Below are 17,145 nucleotides of genomic sequence, written 5' to 3' on the forward strand. Positions count from 1 at the left end.
ATATTATGCACCCTGTCTTGAGGACTACATGGCCTACATAAAGGTGACTTATTAATATTTACAAGGTAGGTTTTGACATGTCAACTGTATTTATTTTGACAGGTTGCATTGCAGTTTTTATACTGTTACTGCCTGGCTTCACTGGTAAGCCTGAATCCACGTTTACACTGCTGATATCCAATAGGGGCATTTAACTTCCATTCTCTGTGTACATCAGTATTATATACAGATAATGTATGTGCAAGTTCAGGAGACAAGTTAAGAGTATAACATTCTTGCATGTTTCACGGGGAGTGCAGATGCTTTATTGCTGTTTAGCAGGGGTAAAAGGCTCTGGTTCTAAAACCAGCAAAAAAATACGGTCCACTAAAAGGCACAAAATCAGACTGATCCCGCGAAAAAAGCAGATTTGCTACAGTGATTAAAGTCAGCAAAACAAAATATATGGTATTGAATGCAAACTACCCCCTGAAGAACTGTAAAGGAAGTTAAGCTTAAGTGATGGGAAGCAGTGATTACTTAGGTATCATGATAGACCATGGCCTGCCCTCGGCCCACCAAAATGATACAGCTGTGGGTACTTAGAGAGGAATTGCAGGTGTGGTGCTAAGGTGTAAAAACAAACTGCATGGTGATCCTCTAAACTCAATCATTCAGGTGGATCGAGCGAAAGCGTTGGGATGCCACTGTGTCTGGGGGTGAAATATTGGGTTATATGAAAACCAATGTATTCAACTGCCGGAAAAATTGTTTCTTGGGACCTTCTTTGAGAGTGTCTGGTAACTCCATTGCAGCACAGAGGGTAAAACTGTGCCTGAACTGTATATCTGGCATATGTGCCCTATGCCCTATCATGCTGTGAATTAGGCTACAGGTTAACCTTCACACAAATACTATGGCATGGTACTTTTCATTGTATCAATTATGGAAGATTCCAGAAGGTACAACTGGTTAGCTCCTGTAGAAAAAATCTTTCAGGAGATTGGCCTAGGGGCAAACTGGACAATTCCAACATAGTAATTCATCTACTCCTGGGGTCGTGAGTGGTAATCATTGACAAAGAAGAAGTTCAGCTATACCAAAACATCAAGGGGAGCTCCTGTAATCGCTGTTTATATGTGTTAAGATGGATATAGGATTTGAATCTTAGCTAAATAAGATAACCTCAGAGCTAGCACTATGTGGTACTTTAGGTCGGCGCTTAGCACCCTCCTATTATGTGCATTTGTATTAAACTGGGAGTGATCACGTGCACTTTTAATTAGATTAAGGCAAAATGGTTGACAATGTTATGCACTTGCACTATGCTATTTTGTTAAAAAATGGTATGATGTGTTCTAGATTTTATAGTTTATGTGCTATGTAGAGTGTGTTTATTTCTTATTTTATTTTTAGAAACAATGAATGATTGATTGATGCCAGTGTAAAGTCTGTGGAAAAGCAACAAGCTTTTGTGGATGTGTGCTACATGGTATGCAGTCTTTACTCACACAGGGCCAGATGTACGAAAGGATTTTACCCATTCTGTATCTATGGGAAAAAGCTTTCGTACATATGGCCCACAGTCTTTAACCCACAAGAACTTTACCTCACAGGTATCACTGAGGTAAGTACCATGCAGGCCCCTTTTTGGTCATTTGTACCAAATATCGTAGAACTCAAAAGGTAAAGGTAGGCAAGGGTTATTTGAAAAAACAGAGTTTGAGGGCTAAGCCCCAAAAACAGAAAAGGAAAAAAAGTATTTAAAAAAGTTTGGAAGTTAGCCACCATCCAAAAAATATATAGTTTAACAATATATACTTAAATGTATTTTGAAGGAGTTCCAAAAAGCATAATTTGGCCTCTTTCAGAGGCCCTCTATGGTAGCACAGCCAAAGAGGAAGGCAACACATAAAAACGTATATTAATATAAATCCTCATATTTGGCGAAGAGGCAGGTCTTCAAGCTGGTTTTGAGCTTTATGAGGTCGTCCATGAGATGAAGAGATTTGCCTGAGGAGTTCCACTTGCAAATATGGCGCGTCATCTTTGGTCTTCTAATGCCACATTAGCATCAAAAGAATGGCGCTAATGTGGCATTAGAATGGCGCAAGGCCCTCTTAAATCTGGGACATAGTACTTTTAGTGTTGGCAGCCATGAGAGTGCTTATCTTACCAGTTTTTTTAAGTCTGTATGTTTATTTGCATTTTCTTAATCAGGATTTGGCAGTTGTAAAATGGTAAGTGACTCGTTGTGAAACCATGGAAAAAGACCCCAAAACAAGAAAGAAGATGCAAGATGTTTGGAATTCTTTGAAAAAAAGGTGAGGAAAAAATAAATTAAACACATGATTGGTTACTGAACTTGTGTGAAAGAGCAGCAAAAAACTCGTAGCCGCATGAGACAAGTGAGGCTCTTCTTGTTCTATTGACCAATGTGGAAGGAATTGTATGCATGTTCAATGTCAACCTATTTCACACGGATGATGTGAAATCTGACCAGAAATAGTTATGATAAAGTTACCTACTTTGGGGCATCTTTAAGAAAAGTGGCAAAGCACACATTGCGGAGCCACTTTTCTTGCACCCCTTAGCACCGCTAACGCCACCATGCGTGCGCCGTATTTAAAATTTGGTGCACCATAGCAGTTGTTGGGGGACAAGCGTCAGAATTTTTGACACTAGTCTGGCGCTTTGCAGGATTAGCATAAAAAATTCTGATGCTAATGTTGAGCAAAACTGCCAGAGGCCCATTGTAAGCAATGGAACACTCCTTTTAACGCCTGAGCAGGTGTTAAAAGTGCCGAAATATTGGCGCAAGGAAATCTCTTAGATTTCGTTGCACTATTTTTATGGCCCCTGTAACAGGGGAATGCCTCCTTTGCATACATTATGCCTAGAACAGGCATAATATAGCACAAAAGGCTTACAATTTGGTCCAATGCAAGCAAGTCATCTCTTTTTCCTTTTGAAAAGAGCCTATCTCTGTGATATTTTTGCTGTTGTCAGATAGGTTATTTAGAGAATGTTGGAAACTGCCTTGGGCATGGGCAGGTCCTTAAGGCACGCCCTTGTAGCCCCTGTGATGAAGGGTTGCCCCAAACCCTCTAGTGGGCGGGTAAAAAATATCTGTGAGATATGAGAGATTCAGGTACCCCTCATCACAGGCCTGATGTACAAAGCTTTTTTCTGTGCGCAAACGGGCAGATTCTCAGAATCGGGCCGTTTGTGAACAGAAAAAAGCATTTTGGGATGTTCAAATTCTATTTTTTAATTCAGTAATCTATTATCGAATCACAAAATAGGTTTGCATGTCGGTTTTAGGGAGGGAGTGTCAATGACGGCAAAGCAGTTACAAAACATTCTCAGTTACCACCTACTTCAGGTTGGTGGTAACCCATTTGCAAACGAGAAGGGGTGCCCAAGGAATACCCTCCCACCTGTGAATGGGGGTTAAACATTTTTTAAGAGCAGGCAGTGGTCCCACTCTCAAATAAATGAATAGAAAACTTTTCAGTTTTCTTTTTGTAATGCATTCCTTTTTCCTTTTAGGAAAACGAGCTGCTTTACAATAAAAATGCTTTATTTAAAAAGGAAAAACAACCATAGTGGTCTGCTGACCCCAGCAGGCCACCATCCCTGTGATTGTAGCTATTCACAGTGGGTTGCAATTTGCGACCTGCCTCATGAATATTGATGAGGCAGGTCCATTTGCGACCCATTGCTAAACACACTGTTGTACATCGCATAATGTGATTTCCTAATAGCGAATCGCAAAAATTTGCAATTAGGAAATCGCAAACCCGCAATTTCATACATCTGGCCACATATTCTGCGGGGGAGGCAATCATTTTGATTTACACCTATGGGCCTGGGGTAACAACCATTATCGCACAGTCTTTACCATGCATATGCTTTTACTATATATGACTTTATCACATGTATGCCTTTACCATGCATGCCTTCACCACACATTGGAGGAGTATATAGGTAAGTATATGTAATTATGGGCAGGGTTTTGTTTTGAGAATTTGTTTAGTATTATAAAATACACATATATATATAATATGTTTTGTATATAGGTTTATATATGTTACATCTCTCTCTCTCTCTCTATATATATATATATGAATTTAATGAACCAAAGGTTGCAGGGATGTTATAGTTAGGTTCTAAATTTACTTGCACAAAACTACAGAAATTCAGCCGTTAGAGTTATTTCAAGTAACTATAACTTGCGCCCTAAGGTAAGTATAGCTTGCGTATAGAAGAATTGTAATGATTGGGGGAGATTAAAAATGTAAGCTCTAAGTAGGGAAAAAGGTATGCGATGGAAATAAGAGAATGGAACAGCGTTGATTACGGTGGATTTGATAGATTGTCTCCACAGGGAATTGATTGTGTCTTAACCTGATGACCTATTGAGTAATGATTGAACCATCATTGATATGATAGCACTGGCCACCTTATGATATAATTACACATGCCACTTTCCGACATTGCGTTGATAGGAGATTGTGTTTTAATCCATTGTATATTTGCGTGGGAATACAAATGGATCAAAATATGACTGATGTGTTGACATATGCCACTTTATGGAATTGTGTAAAGGTACTCCGATCCAGCTGTGAGGTCATCTAAATCCTTATTATGATGTGCTTAAATGAAATATCATTTGTCAATTCAGAAACAGTTTATGTGCAGTAGGAGTTTAGTACATAGGACTGGCAGAAAGTTTGAATGGATAGGCCAGCCTTTGATCACACTCTGTTGAACATCAGTCTGTATATGAACTGTACATGTCACTTTAGTCTCCCTAGTATCATGCCCATGATAACATTAGCTTTGGCTGAACAGCATGTGTTACTTTTTTGGGGCTCTGAGGGTATACTGACCTTGGCCTGTGCACTACTAATAAGAACTTTTTATGAACTGTACATATCACTTTATTCTCCTTTATATCATGTTCATGATAACAGTAGCCTTTGCATGTGTCATGTTATTGGGGCTCTGAAGGTATAGTGATCTTGGCCTGTCCATTATTAACTATGATTTTTTACGAACAGCGCATGTCACTTTATTCCCCTTTACATCATGTTTATGGTAACACTTAGGGGCATATTTAAGAGCCCCCAGCGCCACGGAGTGTCACTTTTAGTGACACTCTGGTGGCGTCATGCCCTGCTCGGTATTTACGAGGTGGTGTTTAGTCACTTTTTGTGGCTTGACACCACCTTGTAAATACAGCCCCTACACACACAGCCCTTTGCATGGAAGGGGCATGCAATGGGTGTTGCTGTGGGTGTGCCACAGCAAAACACTTTGCATTTTGATTCTCCCACCCTCGGGATTATGACCCCGCCTACCGCCATGGTTTTCGTGGCAATTTTACTGCCACGAAAACCATGCAGAAAGCACTATCAGTGCCAGGGATTTTTTTCCCTGGCACTGATAGGGGTCTCCCCCGCCCCCTTCCCCAGAGTCCTCCCCCACCCTCCCCCCACCCCCGACCCCCCGACATCCACACACCCACACGCGCACACATACACACTCATACACACATGCATATCCACATCCACCCACGCATGCACACATACATACCCACACCCCGTAACACACACTAACATACAATGTAACACACATGCATTCACAACACACAACATACACGTACACTCACATTTCTTCATTCACACCCGCATGCATGCATACAAAAACAGGCAAACACGCCCCCACACACACACAACACCCATCACCCACCTCTCCTGTCGGAGAACCCGACAGGGGTCCTCCAGCAGGAGACGGAATGAGCCTCTGCTGCCAGCAGCAGCGTCCACCAGCAAAACACCGCCAGGCCATATCATGGCTCATGATATGGTCTGCGGTGTTTTTGAGGCGTGGCGCTGCTGCTGGCAGCAGCGCCACCTTTCCGCCGTCCGCCACCATGACCATCGACGGAATACCGCATATTCCGTCTACAATCATAATGCGGCTGGCTGCTGGCGGCTGGCGGCTGGTAGCCATGGCGATGGTATGTTGGCAGCTGTCGCCGTGGCAGTAGGCAGCATTTACCACCAATGTTCTAATGAGGGCCTTTGTCCCTATCAAGCTCAGTGTGGATAGCACTGCGCTAATCCTATGCTTCAAAAGAAGTCTCTGGGAGTGCTGCGATTTAATTTTGATGGTGAATTGTTCACAGAGAAATGGTCCATCCCTGACGCAGACACACGCTGTTGAGCGTGACATGAGATGAGTGTTTGGACTTTTTTACACATATATATATATATATATATATATATATACACACACATATATATGTATATTCACTTAAAAGACCATGGTGGTCATTACAACCCTGGCGGTCGGTGTTAAAGCGGCAGTAAGACCGCCAACAGGCCGGCAAAAAAAAAAAAAGGGAATTACGACCGTGGCGGAAACCGCCAACAAAGACAGCCACTTTAACACTCCGACCGCCACGGCGGTACAAACAAACAGCACGGCGGTCACCACCAACAGACAGGCGGGAGACAATGTACCACCCACAGTATCACAACCTACCAATCCGCCACCTTTTCCGGGGCGGATTAACTGCGAACAAAAACACGGCAGAAACAGGACTTCGAAGGGAAAACGCTCACCTCTGCACACCCCACGAGGAACCTGGACGCCATGGGACCAGAGCTCCACATTTTTCCAGACGTTGGGGGTCATTCCGACCCCGGCGGGCGGCGGGTGCCGCCCGCCGGGCGGAAACCGCCAAAAGACCGCACCGCGGTCAAATGACCGCGGCGGTCATTCTAACTTTCCCGCTGGGCCGGCGGGCGATCTCCAAAAGATCGCCCGCCGGCCCAGTGGGAAAGCCCCTGCAAAGAGGAAGCCGGCTCCGAATGGAGCCGGCGGATTTGCAGGGGTGCGACGGGTGCAGTGGCACCCGTCGCGATTTTCAGTGTCTGCAAAGCAGACACAAAAAATCTTTGTGGGGCCCTGTTAGGGGGCCCCTGCACTACCCATGCCAGTGGCATGGGCAGTGCAGGGGCCCCCAGGGGCCCCACAACACCCGTTCCCGCCATCCTGTTCCTGGCGGTAAAAAACGCCAGGAACAGGATGGCGGGAAGGGGGTCGGAATCCCATGGAGGATTCCCTGGGCCAGGGGTAAACCGGCGGGAAACCGCCGGTTCCCCTTTTCTGACCGCGGCTTTACCGCCGCGGTCAGAATGGCCCAGGAAGCACCGCCAGCCTGTTGGTGGTGCTTCCGTGGTCGTTGGCCCTGGCGGTCGGTGACCGCCAGGGTCAGAATGACCCCCTTTATCTTCTTGCTCCTCTACCAGGAGCACGAACGCCGGCGGCGAAGACCACGGTGAGTACTGCACCTATGACACAGGGGAGTGTGGAGGGAAAAAACAGTGACACACACGCAACTCGCAACACCCCCACCCCCACCCACACCCACTACAACACACACACCAATACAGCATGATACATTACAGTTACACCCCCAAACCCCCCAGAAGAATGTAAAGACAAAAGGAAATGAGCTGAACGATTGTAATATATTAAAATTCAGTAGTCAAATAATATACATACACTATTTACAAATATATACACCAAGAATATTAGTCCAGGGTATTCCACCCTTAAAGTCCATGGACCACTGGGCCCACACTGCATGGGCGAGGCCCACATAAAATATCCGTACGTGACGGAGAGAACACTGCAGGGGCATCAGATAGAAATAAAACAGGCACCTCAGGGGAAGGGAAAGGGGGGCACCTCAGCCGGTTGAATGCACGATGCCAAATCCACGAGGGGGCCACATGCCCACTATTCAATCCTGGGGAGTGCAGAGCCATAGTCTCTCAAGTCTCTACAGTGGGTGGTTTGCCCACTCTTCAATCCTGGGGAGTGCAAAGCCACAGTCTCTCAAGTCTCTACAGTGGGTGGTTTGCCCACTCTTCAATCCTGGGGAGTGCAAAGCCACAGTCTCTCAAATCTCTACAGTGGGTGGTTTGCCCACTCTTCAATCCTGAGGAGTGGAAAGCCACAGTATCTCAAGTCTCTACAGTAGGTGGGTTGCCCACTGTTCAATCCTGGGGAGTGCAAAGCCACAGTCTCTCAAGTCTCTTCAGTGGGTGGGTTGCCCACTGCTCAATCCTGGGGAGTGCAAAGCTACAGTCTCTCAAGTGGATAACAGTCTACACTGGTTCTGGAGGGGGCTTGGTGCCCAGAGTGCTTCATCCTGCCAAGGACAGAGGTAGTGGATGTGATACTCCACTGGTTCTGGAGGGGGCTTGGTGCCCAGAGTGCTTCATCCTGCCAAGGACAGAGGTAGTGGATGTGATACTCCACTGGTTCTGGAGGGGGCTTGGTGCCCAGAGTGCTTCATCCTGCCAAGGACTGAGGCAATGGATGTAACTCTCCACTGATTCTGTAGGGGGCTTGGTGCCCAGAGTGCTTCTTCCTGCTCGTGGCCGTCTCAGTAGCGTCAGTGCATTTGGAGCTCATGGGCCTGCGGTGCTTGTGGCGGTCCTGTCTTTGGCAGCGGTGCTTGTGGCGGTCCTGTCTTTGGCAGCGGTGCTTGTGGCGGTCCTGTCTTGGGCAGCGCTTCAGCTCCTGGCGGACCTCTCTGGGCCAGTGGGGCTGCTGGCGGTTGCCTCCTGGGCAGCGGGGCTGCTGCTGGCGGTCCTCTCTGGGCCAGCGGGGCTGCTGGCGGTTGCCTCCTGGGCAGTGGGGCTTCTGCTGGCGGTCCTCTCTGGGCCAGTGGGGCTGATGCTGGCGGTCCTGTCTGGGCCAGCGGGGCTGCTGCTGGCGGTCCTCTCTGGGCCAGCGGGCTGATGCTGGCGGTCCTGTCTGGGCCAGCAGTGCTGATGCTGGCAGTCCTGTCAGGGCCAGCAGGGCAGCTGGCGGTCTTCTCCTCCGTGGTGGTCTTCCCAGACTTGCTGTGTTTCTTGTTTTTTGGACACACTGGGCCGGGTAGCTGGAGGGGGTTTGGAGTGGAGGAAGAGGTTGTGGTTGTAGGAGGTGTACGTTTGGTGACTTTGGGTGAAGGTGCATGCGCTGGAGGCTGTTGTGAGGTGGATGGCTGTTGGGTGGGTGTGTGCCTGCGTTTGTGTACCTTGGGAGGTGGCGTCATAGACACACTGGGAGAGGGCACAGGGGATGTGTGAATGCTAGTGGTGTGGTGACTGCACGTGAGCGGGGTGTGGTGGTGGGTGTGCTGGTGATGGACGTAGTGGTTGTAGATGTAGTGCATGCAGGTGTAGGTGGAGACGATACTGGGAGGGAGGAGGGAGACGAGGAGGAGGGGGACACAGTGGAGGCAGTGGATGTTGCTATGTCTGCATGTGTGTGATGCGTGCATGAATGCCTGTGGGATGTGTGGTGCTTATGTTTGCCTGAGCTTCCCTTGTGTGTTGAGGCGTGTGCATGCTGGTCTGATGGTGTGCTTGGGGTAGGCTGAGGTACAGGGGATTGGGTCTGGGTGGAGGAAGTAGGAGGGGGGAGGCTAGAGACAGGGACAATGGCTGCCATCAGTGCTGAGGCCAGAGTCTGAAAAGCTAGCTGAAGGGCTGCCTGACCAGAATGAATGCCCTCCAGGAATGCATTGGTTTGCTGCAACTGTCTCTCTACACCCTGGATGGCATTCAAAATGGTAGACTGCCCAACAATGAGGGACCTGAGGAGGTCAATGGCCTCCTCACTGAGGGCAACAGGGGTGACTGGGGCAGGGGCTAAGGTGCCTGGGGCGAAGGAGATGCCCACCCTCCTGGGGCAAAGGCTGAGGGGCTGCTGGGAGGGCGGTACTGGAGGGGGGGTGGTGGCTGTACCTGTAGATGCGGGGGCACAGATGGGGCCGCCACCACAAGGGAGCTCCCATCAGAGGACGAGTCCGTATCGCTGGTGTCAGCTCCTTTCCCTGCTGTGGAGCTCCTATCGCCCTCCGTCCCACTGGTGAAATCAGACTCCGTAGTGTCGCCCTCCAGGGCCATGTGGGATGCAGCTCCCTCCTGCTCCGGTGCCACTGCTCCTCCGCCTGATGATGCTAATGCACACATGCACAGGGAGACCATAAAAAGGGGGGGGGGAGACAGAAGAAAGACAAATTGAGTGCATGCATTACCGCTACCATTGGCGGACACGACAGACACAGAAGCACCCTGCAGTACGCCACACACTTGGGGTCCACTATTCAATGCCTGGTAAATGGCCTTCAAGGCTATGGCCGATATCCACACACATGGATGTCACAGGAGCTTGACTAGGTGTAGTTGGCACTGTACCCAGGTGGGGAAGGTGCCACAGGATCTGCCTGAAAAAGGGGACTTAACTAGCACACTCGCCCTGGCCTAGGGAAACCCACAGCCCACCTTCCCCACCCAGACATCTCCACTGCGTGTTGAATCAGCAGAATGAGAGTGTACTCACCCCCTTGTTGCTGCTGTGACGCCCTCAAGCGCTCATCCAACTCCGGGTACGCCACCACCAGGATCCTGAACATCAGGGGGGTCATGTTGCGACAGGCACCCCTCCCACGTTGGGAGGCCATCCCCAGCTGGGCCTCCGCCGTCTTCTTGCTCCAGTGGCGAATGTCCTCCCATCTTTTCCGGCAGTGGGTGCTCCGTCTGTGATAGACCCCCAGGGTCCAGACATCCTTGGCGATGGCACGCCAAATATCCTTCTTCTGGTGGGCGCTGACCTACAGGAATTGTACAGGGAAAAACGAGAAGTTATTACCAACTACACCGTCACAGTCATTGGCCCGCATCCCTATCCTTGCCATGTGGCACATGCACTCACCGTCATTTCATGTACACATCATTCTCCCCCCCTCTCTCTTTCATCCACCCGACTCCACACAGGCATTGCCCGTACAGCATGCTCCCAGTGTAATTACCTGTTTGTCTGGAGGATCATAGAGTAGTGTGTACTGGGGGAGGACCCCATCCACGAGTTTCTTCAACTCCTCAGTGGTGAAGGAAGGGGCCCTTTCCCCAGACGCACGAGCCATTGTTTCTTCCAGACTGAGGTCACAGCAGCACTTGCAGTGTAGGTCCTCTCCTGTCCAAGATCAGGTATCGAGTGATTGAACAGATAGAAAATGGCGGTCACGTCCACGGCGGTGCGTACCGTCACTGCCGGCGTACATCGTCATTGGCTCCTGGGACCCATAGGGTCCAATGTTAACCAATGCAGAATTGCCCTGAGGTCTTTGACCGCCTACCGCGACTGTGTACAACGCCAGCGCAATTACCTCACATCCCATTGTCCCACTTTACAGGTCAGGCAGCCGCCATTTCAGGGGCCCACATGGCTTGATTTATAACTGTGTCACACATACCTAGGCCTTGGCTCAACACTCATACAGGCAAAATTCAGGTTATGAATGGTTTTCAGAGTAATCTGTGTTTACGTAGTTGGTTGACTCTGTGGTCGCTGTGTACTTCATAGGCACCGTCCGCTGGGACATGTGAGGAGATGGCGGCATCCTCCGGTGTACAGACTGCTGGTGGACCTGTCAACAATGGAGGAAAGACATGTAATCATCACCTACAGGCTTGATCGTGCCACAATCCTGGAACTGTGTGTCCAGTTGGAGCCAGACCTGGTGTCAGCTATCCGCCATCCCACAGGAATCCCCCCTCAATTGCAGGTGCTGTCAGTACTCCATTTCCTTGCAAGTGGGTAATTTCAAACAACAGTGGCCATAGCATCAAGGATGTCCCAGCCTATGTTTTCCTACGTGTTGTCCAGAGTATTGTCAGCCCTGCTGAAACACATGCGGAGCTACATCGTGTTCCCTCAGGTGGAGGATTTGCCTACAGTGAAAGGTGACCTCTATGCCCTTGGACATATCCCCAACATCATAGGTGCCATTGATGGGACACATGTGGCCTTGGTCCCCCCGGCAGGAGTGAACAGGTGTACAGAAACCGGAAGAGTTACAATTCGACGAATGTGCAGATGGTGTGTTTGGCAGACCAGTACATCTCCCATGTTAATGCCAAATTCCCTGACTCAGTGCATGACGCTTACATCCTGTGGAATAGCAGCATCCCTTATGTGATGGGGCAACTCCAGAGGCACCGTGTGTGGCTATTAGGTGAGCACCTGGAACCAAATCGTTGGGAATAGTTGTCTGGGTCTGGGGATATCCCTACAGGTTTGTGTGTGTCTAACAGTTGTCCCTCACCATTTACAGGTGACTCAGGTTACCCCAACCTGTCATGGCTACTGACCCCAGTGAGGAATCCCAGGATAAGGGCAGAGGAAGGCTACAAAGAGGCCCATGGGGGAACTAGGATGATTATAGAGCGGACCTTCGGCCTCCTGAAGGGCAGGTTCAGGTGCCTCCATATGACAGGTGGATCCCTATTCTACTCACCAAAGAAGGTGCGCCAGATCATCATGGACTGCTGTATGCTTCACAACTTAGCTTTGCGACGACAGGTGCCTTTTCTGCAGGAGTATGGTCCAGATGGAGGTGTTGTGGCAGCTGTGGAGCCTGTGGACGGCGAAGGCGAGGAAGCAGAAGAAGAGGACGTCGACAACAGGGACTCTGTGATTCTGCACTACTTCCAGTGAGACACAGGTAGGAATACAAACCTACCTACTACATGTACTTTAACACTACTACCTCTCTACTGTCTGTTCTTTTCACCCAGTGTATGGTCACTGAGTTGTCAGTTTCCCTTACGATTTCACAGATGTGGGTCCCACTGTGTGACATCTGCTTTGTTCCCTCATGGACTAGAGCTGTGTGACATAGGTATGTTGACATTACAATTGAAAGAGCATTTTGTCACTATGGTGGTCATTACAACCCTGGCGGACGGTGTTAAAGCTGCGGTAATACCGCAAACAGGCCGGCTGACAAAAAAAGGGAATTACGACCCTGGCGGAAACCGCCAACAAAGACAGCCACTTTAACACATCGCCCGCCACGGCGGTACAGACAAACAGCGCGGTGGTCACCGCCAACAGACAGGCGGAAGACAATGTACCGCCCACACTATCACAACACACCAATCCGCCACCTTTTCCGGGGCGGATTCACCGTGGATAAAAACACGGCGGAAACAGCTCTTGCTATGGGAAAACGCTCACCTCAACACATCCCACGAGGAACGACGACTCCATGGACCCGGAACTACAAATCTTACCTGCCCTTGCATTCCTGCTCATCTACGACCAACAGCGACGTAGGCGCAGAACATACCGGTGAGTACTGCACCTACGACACGGGGGAGGGGGGAGGCAAAAGTTACGGGGACACCCACCAAACACCCCCACCCCCACCCTCGTATATTACAACATACACACCAATGCAGTCACAAAAATCACAGTAACAACCCACAACCCCCCCGGAAGAATGCAATGACAAAGCGAATAGCGGTCAAACTTTGTATTGTGCCAATATACTACTCATTAAAAAATATACGTATATATATCACAAAATCTGTCAAAAATAAATGTACAAAACAAGAAGTAGTGCAGATATGTACACAACAATGTCTGTGCATCAACAGTCCAAAAATGCATGGGCGACGCCCACAATAGATACCTGACCAAAATCCGAGAGAACTCTGCTGGGGCATCAGATAGAAACACTACAGGCACCTCAGGGGGAAGTGAAGGGGGGGCACCTCAGCCACATGAATGGGAAGCCAGATCCACGACGGGGCTCCATGCCCAATGATGTATCCTGGGGAGTGCAAAGCCACAGTCTCTCAAGTCACTACAGTGGGTGGTTTGCCCACTGTGCCATCCTGGGGAGTGCAAAGCCACAGTCTCTCAAGTCTCTACAGTGGGTGGCTTGCCCACTGTGCCATCCTGGGGAGTGCAAAGCCACAGTCTCTCAAGTGTCTACAGTGGGTGGATTGCCCACTGCGCCATCCTGGGGAGTGCAAAGCCACAGTCTCTCAAGTCTTTACAGTGGGTGGCTTGCCTACTGTGCCATCCTGGGGAGTGCAAAGCCACAGTCTCTCAAGTCTCTACAGTGGGTGGATTGCCCACTGCCATATCCTGAGGAGTGCAAAGCCACAGTCTCTCAAGTAGATGCAGGTCTCCACTGGTTCTGGAGGGGGACTGGTGCCCAGACTGGATGAGTCTCCCCGTGAAAGTACCTGTCCTGTCACTGTCCCAGCTGCACATGGGAGAACGATGCCTGATGTGCCGGACTATTCATACCCACACGGTCTTTGCCCTGTTCAGCGGTCTTCACCATGGCGGTCTTGGCCTTGTTCAGCGGTGCTTTGCCATGGCTGCCTATGGACTGTTCAGCGGTGCTTTGCCATGGCGGTCTTTGCCCTGTTCAGCGGTCTTCACCATGGCGGTCTTGGCCTTGTTCAGCGGTGCTTTGCCATGGCTGCCCATGGACTGTTCAGCGGTGCTTTGCCATGGCGGTTTTTGACCTGTTCAGCGGTCTTCACCATGGCGGTCTTGCCCTTGTTCAGCGGTGCTTTGCCATGGCTGCCTATGGACTGTTCAGCGGTGCTTTGCCATGGCGGTCTTTGCCCTGTTCAGCGGTCTTCACCATGGCAGTCTTGGCCTTGTTCAGCTGTGCTTTGCCATGGCTGCCTATGGACTGTTCAGCAGTGCTTTGCCATGGCGGTCTTTGCCCTGTTCAGCGGTCTTCACCATGGCGGTCCTGGCCTTGTTCAGCGGTGCTTTGCCATGGCTGCCTATGGACTGTTCAGCGGTAGCCTAAGATGGCGGTTCAGATACTGACATTGGTGTGTGGCATGACGATCTCCACACTGGACATTGGTGTGTGGCATGACGATCTCCACACTGGACATTGGTGTGTGGCATGACGATCTCCACACTGGACATTGGTGTGTGGCATGATGATCTCCACACTGGACGTTGGTGTGTGGCTTGACGTTCCATCATTGCCCAGCGGGGCTGTGGGATTCTGGACCCTCCTGGGCTGTGACTCCGGTGGTGGCGGTGGTCTCCTGACCAGTAACGATACTTGAGCCCTCCTGGGCTGTGACTCCGGCGGTTGCAGTGGTCTCCTGACCAGTAACGATACTTGAGCCCTCCTGGGCTATGACTCTGGCAGTGGTCTCTGGACCAGTGACGATACTTGAGCCCTCCTGGGCTATGACTCTGGTGGTGGTCTCTGGACCAGTGACGATACTTGAGCCCTCCTGGGCTATGACTCTGGCGGTGGTCTCTGGACCAGTGACGATACTTGGGCCCTCCTGGGCTATGACTCTGGCGGTGGTCTCGGGACCAGTGACGATACTTGGGCCCTCCTGGGCTATGACTCTGGCGGTGGTCTCTGGACCAGTGACGATACTTGAGCCCTTCTGGGCTATGACTCTGGCGGTGGTCTCTGGACCAGTGACGATACTTGAGCCCTCCTGGGCTATGACTCTGGCGGTGGTCTCCTGACCAGTAGCGACGGTGCTGGCGGTTGTGTCTGGACCGCCGGAAATGATGGCGCACTTCTCTGCCGTGACACTCACAACAGGTTGGGGAGACTTCCTCGGGACCTTCCCCACCTTCTTTTGAGTTACAGATGACTCACCAATCACCTTGGATCCCATTTCACTGTTTGTACCACCAGGAGTCTTGACACAATCCCGCCGTCCAATCTCCAATTTCGGAGCCTTCACAGGGGGTGGGCTGACAGTGCCTTGGCTCCGGGTCCTACGGCCTGCCCTGGTGGACGGGGCACTCCAAAAACCTGGAACACGCACCACTGGTACTGGAGGCTTTTTGGCTGAGACGCTACGACGGGACTGTTGAATTGGAGGGTGGGGGCAAAAAGGTCAATTTGACATAGGGACAGTTTCTGACGTACACTGGGATGGGTAGTTGGAGGGGCTCTGGGAGTGGAGGAAGAGGAGGTGGTTGTAGGAGGTGTCACTTTAGCTGTTTTGGGTGCAGGTGAGGTGGATGGATGTTGGGTGAGTGATTGCCAGCGTTTGTGTACTTTGGGAGGGGGTGTCACAGACACACTGGGAGAGGACACAGGGGACGTGTATATGGCAGTGGAGGTGGTGAGTGCAGGTGAGCGGCTTGTGGTGCTGGGTGTCCTGGTGCGAGTCCTAGTGCCTGTAGATGTGGTGCATGCAGGTGTGTGTGTGTAGACGAGACTGGGAGGGAGGAGGGAGAAGAGGAGGAGGGGGACACAGTGGAGACAGTGGATGTTGCTGTGTCTGTATGGGTCTGATGCTTGTGTGAGTGCCTGTGGTGTGTGTGGTACCTATGTTTGCTTGAGCTACTTTTGGGTGTTGACTTGTGTGCATGCTGGTCTGTAGGTGTGCTTGGGATGGGCTGGGGTACAGGGGATTGGGTCTGGGTGGAGGAAGTTGGAGGGGGGAGGCTGGACACAGGGACAATGGCTGCCATCAGTGCTGAGACCAGAGATTGCAGGGTTCGCTGAAGGACAGCCTGACCAGAATGAATGCCTTCCAGGAATGCATTACCGTGTTTCAACTCTCGTTCTACACCCTGGATGGCATTGACAATGGTAGACTGCCCAACAGTGAGTGACCTGAGAAGGTCAATGGCCTCCTCACTGAGGGCAGCAGGGGTGACAGGGGCAGGGCCTGAGGTGCCTGGGGCGAAGGTGATGCCCACCCTCCTGGGTGAGCGGGCACGGGGCGAACGCTGAGGGGCTGCTGGGAGGGCGGTGCTGGTAGGGGAGGTGGCGGCTGTACCTGTAGAAGTGGGGCGCACAGATGGTGCCGCCACCACAGGGGAGCTACCATCGGCGGACGGGTCCGTATCACTGTTTGGTGATCCTGTGGCCGACGTGAAGCTCCCCTCGCCCTCCGTCCCACTGGTGAAATCAGAGTCTGTGGTGTGGCCCTCCATGGCCATGTGGGATGCAGCTCTGTCGTGCCCCGGTGCCACTGTACCTCCGCCTGATGATGCTGATGTACAGAAGGACAGGGAGAGCAGAAAAAGGGTGGAGACAGAAGAAAGAGAGTTTTAGTGCATGGCATACCGCTACCGTTGGCGGACAAGACAAACGCAGCAGCCCCCTGCATTACGCCGTGCTCCTGCCCTCTGCACATGCAATTCCTGGGAAATGGCCTACATGGCAATGGTAGACATCTGCCCACATGGATGGCAAAGGGGCAACTATACATCAATTTGCCTTTTTTTTGAGCTGGGGTAGAGTGCCACATGGCCTACATAACGGAGGGGCCTTGC

General features: G+C 50.6%; 1 long non-coding RNA gene across 1 annotated transcript in view; it reads left to right on the forward strand.

Annotated features, from left to right (window-relative positions):
* LOC138292287 (uncharacterized) overlaps positions 1-17,145 on the forward strand; it is a 110,943-nt gene that overhangs the window by 31,934 nt on the left and 61,864 nt on the right. The window contains exon 3 of the long non-coding RNA XR_011202637.1: positions 2,200-2,303. This is a non-coding gene — a long non-coding RNA (uncharacterized lncRNA). The remainder of the gene's footprint in view (positions 1-2,199; positions 2,304-17,145) is intronic.

This window comes from Pleurodeles waltl, chromosome 4_2 (assembly GCF_031143425.1).
Source record: "Pleurodeles waltl isolate 20211129_DDA chromosome 4_2, aPleWal1.hap1.20221129, whole genome shotgun sequence".
Classification (NCBI taxonomy): Eukaryota; Metazoa; Chordata; class Amphibia; order Caudata; family Salamandridae; genus Pleurodeles; species Pleurodeles waltl.